Source organism: Triticum dicoccoides, chromosome 7A (assembly GCF_002162155.2).
Source record: "Triticum dicoccoides isolate Atlit2015 ecotype Zavitan chromosome 7A, WEW_v2.0, whole genome shotgun sequence".
Classification (NCBI taxonomy): Eukaryota; Viridiplantae; Streptophyta; class Magnoliopsida; order Poales; family Poaceae; genus Triticum; species Triticum dicoccoides.
Genome location: NC_041392.1, coordinates 165,733,555 through 165,745,033, shown reverse-complemented (window position 1 = coordinate 165,745,033; position 11,479 = coordinate 165,733,555). Strand labels below are relative to the sequence as shown.

The 11,479-nt window shown below is 48.7% G+C and overlaps 1 long non-coding RNA gene across 1 annotated transcript in view; it reads right to left on the bottom strand.

The window, feature by feature from the left end:
* Window positions 1–2,859: 2,859 nt before the first annotated feature.
* The window catches only part of LOC119332629, a 17,648-nt gene continuing 9,028 nt past the window's right edge, over window positions 2,860–11,479 (bottom strand). Inside the window, exon 3 of the long non-coding RNA XR_005161065.1 lies at window positions 2,860–3,040. This is a non-coding gene — a long non-coding RNA (uncharacterized LOC119332629). The remainder of the gene's footprint in view (window positions 3,041–11,479) is intronic.

Genomic DNA, 11,479 nt, shown 5'->3' with positions numbered 1-11,479 from the left:
CACCCCGCCCTGGGCGACCGACTGTTGCTGCTGTTGCTTGCGGCCGCCGCGGCGCTCGGCGGGTCGCGGCTGTGGAGCCGGCTGCTGCTGCGGGTAGGGGAATCCGGGCGGCGGCGGCGCCTGGAAGGGGCCCGGTCCAGGCCATGGTTGAGGGGCCGGGGCAGTGGGCGGGGCGTCGCCGCGGGTACCGGCGATGAGGGCCGTGTGAGTGGCTCGCGTGCGCGACATCCACATCCTCCTCTCCTCCAGCTTCAGGTACGCCACGACCTTGGGGAAAGTCGGGTCGGTGATGAGGGGGATGTTGGAGGCGGCGTTCCCGAAGTCGTCGTTCAGGCCGGCGATGAGTGTGCTAAGAAGAAGCTCGTCAGAGACCTTCTCACCGAGGTCACGGAGCTCGTCAACAAGCTTCTTGAGGCGCGTGCTACAATTGTCAATGGACGAGTCGTGCTGCTGACACCCAAAAAACTCACCGTGCAAGAAAACCTTGTGCTGGAGCGCGTTGTCGGTGAAGAGGCCATTGAGCTTGGTCCAGACGGCGTGAGCGTCATCCTCGGCAGAGACCACCGTGTGGAAGAGGTGCTCCGAGATGGTGGTGTAGAACCAACGGATGAGAGTGGCATCGATAGTCATCCACTCCTCATCGTCCTCCATGAGCCGCGAATCCACGGAGCCATCAATGTGATCCCGGAGATTGTACTCATGGAACACGAGGGAGAAGTACATCTTCCAGGCATAGTAGGTGGAGGTGAGTTGATCGAGAACGACGGGAACCCGACGGAGGATATTGAGATCGCGGATGATGACGGGGTCAGGGCCGACGAACGGGTTGGTGCGGTTGGTGCGGGTGGTCCCGGAGGAACCAGGGGATGCCATGGGTCCGGGAGGGGAGGTGGTGCGGCGCGGCGCGGCAAGGAAGAGGCGGCGCGGCGAGGGGCGGCGCTGCTAGGGCGGCGGCGCGGTTAGGGTTAGGGAGGGAAGTGCGGAAGCGAGTAGTGTGGGCGTTGGCTGGACACGGGCGGCAAGGCGGTGACGTGGAGACGCAGCGGCAGGGGCGGCGTGGTGTGACAGCGGCGGTGATGGAGATCGCGACGGCAGCAGAGGGTTAGGGTTTAGGATCGAGGTATGATGCCATGTTGGAAACAAGAGTTTTGGCAATGCGACTCGATGTATTGATCGATGCATAACGCACGTATATATGGGTACAAGGTGGGCCACAATCTCAATTATACAATGACTAGGAGGTGGGCCGAGGTATACAATATACATGCACAAATCATACCGACGAATCGAATAACTCCTTTTGAATCAATTCATCAAGCTTCGGGTTTCCACACTCCTCATCTGGCGAACCCTTCGAATCCATCATTTTGCCTACAAAGCAAATACAGAAAACTGGTTGTGTCGAACACATAGAGGGCAAGTTGCAGTTTGAGAATAGCTCAACGTACAATGACGGTGTCCGAACCGGCGATAGTGTCCGTGGCGGCGAGACTGGCTGGTATGAGTTTTGTGGCGGTGCTGGGGTGCTGAGGGGTCGGTATGGCGGGGGAGCTAGGGGATGACGAGCGTGGTCGAGGGAGAAGGGAGGAGAGGAAAATGGGGAGGAGCATTTGATGCAATGTGGTGGGTCCTGTTTGTTGGGTCCGACGTGGCGGACGTACCCGTGCGCGACTCGGCCTCCCTATATACGCCCCAGAATATGTTGGATATGAGGGGTGCCGGTCAGCCCAAACTTACAGGACCGGTTTTAGGAGCCCGTCTGGGTCATGATATTGAGCGGTCAGTGACCACGCCGTTGGTCCTAGCCTTCTAGAGGGCGCGAACACCAAATCCGGCCCCTCAAACGCCCGCGAACGCGCGGCTTCTGCGGGCACTGACGGGGTACCCCTCATTATGCTGCGTTTGCAGCCATGTACCTCATATCCATGCAACAAATGTAAAGTACGAAATTAACCTACGTGGATCAACGAACAAGCAACAAACCTACTTAAATCGAGCATAATTCGTAGATAAACGGATCATTGGACAACCAAAATAACAATTTCCATTTGCTGGACCGTACTTTAACATACGAGAAAACTAAATAAAATGAAAAAAGGTTGAGGAATCACCATTTCACCGCCAGCCCCTTCCCCTTGTAGTCGATGGTGTTGCTTTGGCCCTCTTTGGCATTCTTGTGTCGGAGCCGCCGCGCATCCGACTCCACCATCGTCAAGGACTGGTGGAGGACGGACGCGAGGAGTGCTTCCTTGGGATCAACTAGCGCGCGCTTGCACGTCACCTCACCGCCGCCTCGCCCGCCGCCGCCCTCTCCCTTGCCCGTTGTCGCTCGCGCTGTGCGGCCCGCGCCTCCGACTCGGGCATCCGAGACTGGCCCAACTCCGACGAGGCCATGAGCATCCAACTGTTCCCGTGGACGCCCTCCGAAGATGGCTAGGAAGGGAGGGGCCGGCGTACCTGTAGTGGAGCGGAGCAAGCGAAGCTGCCCTCAGTCCTGCGTGCCGGATGGGAGGACCCGACAACGTCGCCCGCACAGCAACGCCGGGCGAAGGGGGACGGCGCGTCCGAGCATGAGCTACTTCCGCTGTTGTCGCCCCAATCTAGCTGCGATCAGCGCAGTGCGATGCGGAGAGCAAGCACATCCACATCAGAGTCGTCGCTGCCAGAGCCATGTGGAAGCATGAATGAACATGAACAAGGTCACTACTATTTTCATTCTATTGTTTGTCTGCAATGTATCTCTGCTTTCCACATTATGCGACTCAGCAGTGAACTCTGAAATATCAATGACGAAGCGCTGCAGGAGAGCTTACGCAAACAGTTCAGCGATTTAAGCGCTGGAGCAAAAAGGAGGGGTATCAAATGCTGACAGTGCCTTCTTATGTAGTAAAACGCTAACAGTTAGTTCAATCACATCAATACAGTTACATTTGGTCTCATCACACAAGCAAACATATTTACAAAAACAACATTTCTGCCACTAGCTAGACTTGCACTCCGTAACTGCTTCTGCTGGCCTCTTCATGCCATGCCAGCCTCCCTGCCACAACACAAGAACCATGGTCAGCGCTTACAGTATACACTAGCAGCAAATTAAAACCTTGCGAATTGAAGACAAGCTCGAGGAATTTCCACCTAGCCGAATCATAGGAATTTTCAAGAATACAGTTTCTAAAACACTCTTTTTTTCTTCCATACAAGCACCAAAATGGGTGTCGTTTAATACTACTAGTTTCGTGCTAGAAATCGCCAAGAAGGCACAAATTAAACTGCAAGTGCACAAGCGTGGCTGCGAGTAAAATCCAAACAGAAGACGGGCCTTGCTTCGGTAGACCCCCCAGATTGGTCATACGAAAGAAAGGTATGCCCAGCTCGTATTATACGGATGTAACTGACGTACGTAGACCGCGCGCATGCAAAAAAAAAAAACTGCCCGCACGATCTACCCGCCCACCCCATCTACTCGCCCGTCCACCTCGTCTACTCGGCCGCCCCATACGATCGCCGCCGCCGCGGATCGCCGCCCTCCGACCCCGTCCGCCGCCGCCGTCCGAGCCCGTCCGACGCCGCCGTGGCCGTCCCAACGGCGTGCGTCCAAGCACCCCGTCTACTCGCCCACCCACCTCGTGTACTCACCCACCACATCCGATCGCCGGCCCCGCGGATCGCCGCCCTCCCACCCCGTCCGCCGCCGCCGTCCGACCCCGTCAGACACCGCCGTCGCCGTCCCAACGGCGTGCGTCGCCGCATCTCACTGTCATCATCCACCCCCCGGACGTGAAGGGCCCGACGTGCCACGCCGCCTCCGCACCACTCTCCCCACCCCCCGTCGCGGATCCTGCCAAACATCCGGCCGGTGGCTCGTCGTGCACGTCGCCGGCTGCTAGATTCAAGGCGGGGACAGCTGCCGTCGTCGAACGCCGGCGACGCCTACACCGCGGGGCAAGGTTTGTCATCTAAACCTAGCGGGCATGATGGATATAAGTTAGGGCTAGTTAAGTGATGAATCTAGAATGTAAATGGAGGCCAGACTTAATTTAAGGAACGCTTATTTATGTCGTGACGACATCACACAATATGCACACACCGATGGGCAACCTCAACTATTTGTTTCACACAAGACAAAAAAGTGTTGTTTGAACCATTGCTTTAAGAAAAAATTCATGGTAGCTGCTGGGTTCATGGATTACACGTCTTTCTATTTTTTGCAAACCAACATGAGTTTTTGTCCTTGTTGTAATCAACACTTCAAATGGTTTGCAGTTCTGTGAGTTTGGCGTGTTGACATGGACGAAGAATCCGCATTCGGGAGGGACGAGAATGGTACTGATAAGGTGACTAAGACCGATAACGATAATTTGAACGAAGATGATGACAGCAGAGACAACGATTCCGTCTCGTCATATGATATCTTACCTCCGGAGGATTTTGATAATAATGAACATGGCGCAAATAGCGAGAACGTAAGTGGCGTATATTTTGTTTTTATTTTTGAATTTGCAAAGTATGGCATGGCTAACTATATATCTTTGTGTACAAATTTACAGGAAGATGTGGATGTTAACAATGTGCAACATAATTGGCAGGAATCATTTGCAGATAACTGGAGCCAGGTTAGTTGTTAGATGTTGTACGTCGATCAATAGTATGATTTAAATGATAGTAATTGACATATATATTTTCAAATGAATGTTGTAGGAGGAGTCAGATGGTCTTGTACTTGATCACGATGAGGGAGAGATTGATATTGAGGAGGCTCAAAGGGAGCAGAAGATGCTTGAGACACATTGGAAGGTTATGGCTATGACCTTTCGGTCGCAAGGGGATGCATACATATTCTACAACAATCACGCCAGAGAGCACGGGTTTAGTATCAGGAAACAGAAGGTGAAACGAGGTGCTTCGGGAATGATACGGTACTGGCGGTTTCTTTGCTCCAGGGCAGGGAGAAGGCAGAGCAAGTTCATAACCATGGAGGGCCGCAAGCGCAGGCTTAGACCGGAGACTCGTTGCGACTGCGGTGCACATATGGCGGTGAAGCTAGACAGAGAACGTGGCGTTTGGTTCGTCGCATCATTCGTGGATGATCACAACCACGCGATGGCTCGGCCCGACAAGGTTTGTTTTTTGTGGTCACACAGACGGATTGGAGATGGCCAAAGGGCGGAGATATTGGCGATGGAAGCGGCCGGGATAAGGAAGCATATTATAATGGACAACTTCATCAGCAGATACGGTTCGTACGATAAGTGCGGGCTTATCAGGAGGGACATTTACAATCTTTGTTGCAGAGAAAAAACGAAGCTCATTGCAAAGGGAGATGCAGAGACGGCAGTTGGCATTATGAGGAGCAGGAAGGAGAAGGACCCTGAGTTTTTTTTTTTTTTGAGTATGTGCGTGACAAGGAAGGGCGATTGAAGAGTATGTTCTGGTGCGATGCACAGTCGCGGAGGGACTATCAGGACTACGGAGATGTGGTCGTGTTTGATAGCACGTATAAGATGAACAGATACGGTATGCCGTTCGTCCCCTTTGTCGGAGTTAACAACCACCGTTGCACCACGGTGTTTGGTTGTGCCATCATTGCTGACGAGACGGAAGGGACATACGTGTGGCTGCTGCAGACATTTATGAAGGCAAACTGTCAGGTGAAGCCAAAGTCAATAATTACAGACGGTGACGCTGCAATGATCCGGGCTATTCGGACTGTCCTTTCAGATGTTTTCCATCGTCTTTGCTCCTGGCATATCGAGAAAAATATGCAAAGGCACCTGCATTACAAGTCACTGGATGAGTTCAGATCGCTCCTGTACTATGCCACCTCTCAAGCGAACTTTGAGCAGAGATGGAAAGCTTTCTATGATAAGTGGAAGACGGATAGAACCGAAGAGTGGCTTGACAGGATGTACAGGAAGAGGAGACTTTGGGCAGCTTCATATCTTTCCGATGGTTTTTTCCTTGGTATGCGAAGTAACCAGAGGAGTGAAAGCCTCAACTCCTGCCTTCACCTTCACCTGGACTACGGTATGACAATTGTTGATTTGGTGGTGCATTATGAGAATTGTATAGTTCGCCTGCGTGAGAACGAGGCGTACGATGACTGCGAGGCATTCCAGAAGGAACCACTGTCGGTTACTGAATATAAGGCCCTTGAGGAGCATGCCGCCAAAGTATTCACACCTGCTAATTTCTACATCCTGCAAGATGATTTGCATAAGATGGGTCAGCTGGAGATATTTGAGACGCTCGTGGGAATTGGGCGTCAAACATTCATGGTGACATGGAAGGATAACCACAAGTTCACGTACAATGTTGTTTATGAACCAGGTAACTCAGAACAAACTATTACATGCAGTTGTCTTAGGATGGTTCGGAAAGGGCTGCCATGCAAACACATTCTGTTTGTTCTCCATCATCTGAACTTAACTGAAATACCAAAGTGTTGTGTCATGCATCGGTTGTCCAAACATGCGAGAGATGGGTTGCCTGTGCAGCGGAAGAGTGATATGTTTGGATGGGGTTGGTCAGGGCCATTGGAGAGAGAACGGTATAGTGCAATAACCATTAAAACCGCAGAAGCTGCTCATGTTGCAGCAAATGATCCCTTCTTGTACGACGAGTTGATGAAATGTCTGGACAACATAATAGCGCAGAAAAAGATTTCAGAGGAGGAACTTGTAGGAAGTAGAAGGTATGCTATACTGAAGAAGGAGGCAAGTAAGGCGCAACAAGTTGAGCCTGGTATTGGTGATCCTCAGAAAGTTTCGACGAAGGGTGCACCTAAGAAGGGGCGATCGAAGGGGGGCCCCGACATTACAAAGAATGGTAGGCCAAAAGATTTTACAGAGAAGAAAAGTGGTCCTTTGTGCAGTCTGTGTGGTCTCCCAGGTCATAACAAGGCTACATGCAGTAAGAACGAGAAGTGAGTTGCAACCTTTTTATTTTTGTTATGTTGCTACTTTGATTTTACCAACTATATTTGCTCATCCATTTCTTTATGTTTTGTTCAGGAACTGGGCGTAGAGACGCAGCTTGGTTTGTAGGAAGAATAAAAGTGATCGCACGAGTCATGTCTGAATAACGCTATTTTTATTCGCACGTGTGTGCCAGAAAACTTGATTTGTACTGTTGCGTGATGATTTGTACTGTTATGTCTGAATAACCTATGCTATTTTTATTTGCACATGTGTGCCAGAAAACTTGATTTGTACTGTTACGTGATGATTTGTACTGTTTCTATATGAAGTTTCGAAATTCTGTTTATTTATACTGTTTCAAAATTCTGTTTATTTGTACTGCCAGAAAAAAAATATGGCTACTGTTTCAAAATTCTGTTTATTTGTACTGCCAGAAAAAAAATATGCCCAACCACCGCAGCCGCGCCCATAGTAGGGAACAAATCATACACCCAAATCAAGCCCGAAAGGGGCGACTCGGGCGGCTGATAGAGCCCACTAATGGGCCCGGCAACGGGGTCCAATGGGGCTGCGGGCAGTGTGATAAGAGAGGAGTTTGAAAGAGGGGGCGGAGGCAGCTATTTAAGCCGCTCCTCGCGCCCCTCCGCTTCCGAGGTGGGACTAAACTGGCGTGAGGCAGCGCGCGGGGGAGGGGAGTGGGCGTGGGCCGTGGGAGGGGGCGAGTGGCGCCCTGCCTCTATGGGCCGAACTGGGCCGGCCGATGACAGCGCCGAAAACGGCCTCATGAGCCCTGCGGCGGCCGCGTGCACTGAGGGAGGGGAGTGTGCGTGGGCCGGGGGGGCCGAGTGGCGGCGTGCTTTCATTGGGATGAACTGGGCCGACCCGAGACAATAGGCCTCCTGAGCCTTGCGGCGACCACGTGCAGTGTGGGGCGCGACGGGGACGCTATTTTTAGTCCCACCTCGGAAGCCGGGGGGCGCGAGGAGCGGCTTAAATAGCTGCCTCCGCCCCCTCCACCGAGCTCCTCTCTTATACATGCCCGCAGCCCTGTTGGACCCCGTTGCCGGGCCCATTAGTGGGCTCTATCAGCCGCCCGAGTCGCCCCCTTTGGGCTTGATTTGGGTATGATCTGTTCCCCATTATGGGCCCGGCTGCGGTGGTTGGGCATTTTTTTCTGAATATTTTTAAAAAATATTATTTTACTATTACGAAAGTGCAGAACAAATATACTCATTAAAAAAATATCATCACCCACAATGATGCAAATAAGAGTGTCACCGACAATGATGCAAATAAAAGTGACATTGGAAAATAGATATTGTAGCAAATACCGACCACGGCACATTTATTTAGTTGCGGAACTTGCTAAACCATGCCACATTACAATATAGAGGTGATGTCTTAATCTGTAAATTGTATCAAGATACCGACAACGACACGTTTATTTAGTGGAGATAATAGCCAACACCCCATCCTCCTACTCATTTGGTCTCCATGATCTTGAGGATCTTCTCTTTCACTACTTCCTTCGTGTTGCACTCTGAAAAAAGTATTTCAGCTAGAATGCGTCCCCTTGAAGCATTAACCTCATCTTGATCGAACTCAAATGCCCAACCATCTCCGTCCCAGTGTTGAACGCATTTCACCACGAAAAGACCACAAGAGACTCTGCAAGAAACCACAAGTCAGTTATTGATGGATCATACAAGTACATACTAATTCAACATTTGCAACATACCCGTCTTTTTGTGACGGCATATTGTACTCCCTTATTGGCCAGGAAGATACATCATGATGATCCGTTTCAATAAGAGCATTCACCTCCTTTGTATCAATAGCTATCTCTGCCCTCTGAAATAAAATTGACAAATCCATATGAAGTACTTTTCGAAGAAATATATATTGTTTTATGTAACGTTGTAAGCTTACCAGCTTAGCAATCTTTGCAAGAATTCTTTTGCTGCATTTACCAGTAGAGTTTAATACTTGAAACTCTTTTTTCTTGTTGTGCATAAGAACTGTTATCCAATGATTTTGTTCCACATGAAAAGGAAAGTATGCCTACAACAAAGTTTATTCATGTTGGTGTACACACGGATATACTACGAATGATCATACTAAACTGAAGTACCTTATCTTTGATGAAATACTCTTCAGTAACTCTAGACACCATTTTAGTTTGGTTTGTGAAATGATCCATAAAATGCCTCTTAGAGTTGACAACCTTTCCATCAGCACGAAGAATAAGCCAGTGGGACACCCAAGATGATAATATGTGACGGTCAGCATGAGGATTATGGGTCTGCATATGGTTGCAATAACAATTGATGACCTACAAAATAACATAACAGCAATACGCCTATTAGATAATTTATATGCAAATGACATGTCAACTTAATAACTTATTGCTAATACTTACACCGCCATGCAACCATTTTTTCGAAATGATGGCTTCAAGCATATGAGGTGTACATGTTTCCCCACCAATTCCCGTCATGTGCACGACAGTTTTCCTGCGAAGCTTCTCCGAGTCTGCCAGTGTCCGGATATAAATCTTTGCGGCCTCTATGTGATCCTCATTAATGTAATCAGTATTAATCATAGCAGCTCTTATACCAAACAGACCTAAAATAGTAAGAAACAATGAGTTAATAAAGTGTGCATGCAAGGACAGAAGTATGTTGCTACAATAATCTACTTAGCACTTACTTTTCTTTGCACGTTTACATCCACCGTTCTGCTGGTAAGGTGAAAGGCAATATTTTGACTGTTTCCTCTTGCGTTTCCCATCATTCTCCTTCCCATCACTCTCCTGAGTGCCACTTTCTTTCGCATTTTTAATACGGGTGTTCAGACTATCCATACTAAACTCCTCAGATTTATCGGCGGTAGACCCGTCTGACACTTCATTCATATTCTTGGGGGTTGAAGTAAAAGGTGGAAATTCATTCGTGGCTACCGTCTCAAGAGATGGGTCGGGTGAATTACCGCTGTCATAAATAACGAAGGGGTCGCCTTCATCTCCTGTACCAGGTGTGTTGTGATGCACACCTTTATCACGCGCCAATTTCTTCCCGTTCCCGGTGGTGAAGGATGCATCCACCCTGTTGTCCATGTCTTCTTTTGCGGGAGTTGATTTTACATCTGTCCAATATTTTGATTTATATTTTGATGGACCATACTTCCCCATCCACGCTTCACTATGCTCCACAAACTCAATGTCATCACGAAACCCCCTGAAGGCAAGACCTTCCTTCTCTAGCTTCTGCACTACAATCTGCAATGACACATCGAAATTATTTATTACATGCATAAATTATCAATAATCCCATGCAAACTGAAATACACATCAGTATTGACCTCAGCACATTTTTCAGGGAGCAGTCTAATTTATTTTTGCATATCTTTGATGCATTTCATCACTTGATCTAATGTAGTATCCCTGCTGGAAGAAGCCTCGTCTCTATTATCTTTCCTTCTTTGGGCACGATCTGTTCCATCTTCTTGCTCTAATTCTTCCTCTGCCTTTCTTCCTTGCTGAGCAATTAATGTCTGTCTGTACTTCTCACTTATCACGACATCAATCTGTTACATATTAAATCAATATAAATTTCTCAACACATAAATAGCAACATAATTGCATGCAGTTGGAACCATTAAAACTTACCGTCCCATTACCACGGCCGTATGCCGTGTCGTACGCGTCACGCTTCATAGCCTCATCTTCTGACCAATTGACCATCAACAGATACTCATGAGCTAGTGGATCAAATGCCTCTTCATCCAGTGGCTGCACTTTCTCCCAAAACATGTACTGCACAAACATGAAGTATATCAGCAAATTCTTTTCACAAACTTTAGTTTCAAATAAACAAATATAACATAAGGTTTACCTGTATGAGGGCAAGGTTTCCGATCGGCCAAGTAAAATTTTCAAGATCTGACAAGGTCTTTGTGATGCCTTCCACGCAAACGCGTAAAGTAAATGCGTTCCAATTATATGATTTGATGGCCTCCACATCATGCACTAACTTGTATTAAGCATTAGGAACTTCTCTGGTGGACTGTGGTGCAAGAACCGTGCCCAGAAGAACCAGAACAATTCTACGGAGGAAATCATCATCGTACGTGCCACTGGCAACGATGTTGTCAATCAGATCGTCTATCATCATTTGCCCCATTTTCGAATCTACAAAACGACTAGGCACCTTCACCTTCGCCTTTAACCCCCCTTTACCTAGGGCTTTCATGGCATCTTTGCCCTTGTTCTGTAGCCCAAAAATGTCATACACATCTTCGGTGCGCAATGAAATCGCACCGTTTTTTGATGGCATGATGAACCTTTTTCTGTCCATTGCATACGATTTAATAATAAACTTGAGTAAACATTTTCGCATCAGCACACTAGGAATCATCAACATTTTTTCAAGACTAGTGCTCGCAAACCGCGTTTTCTGCCTAGAGTTTAGTTTGCTGACCAAGAGACACCACTTCTCAACCGAACAAAAAATCTCTCCGTACTCCTCCATCGCTAGGAATAGGAGCAAAAATAATGTTAGCTA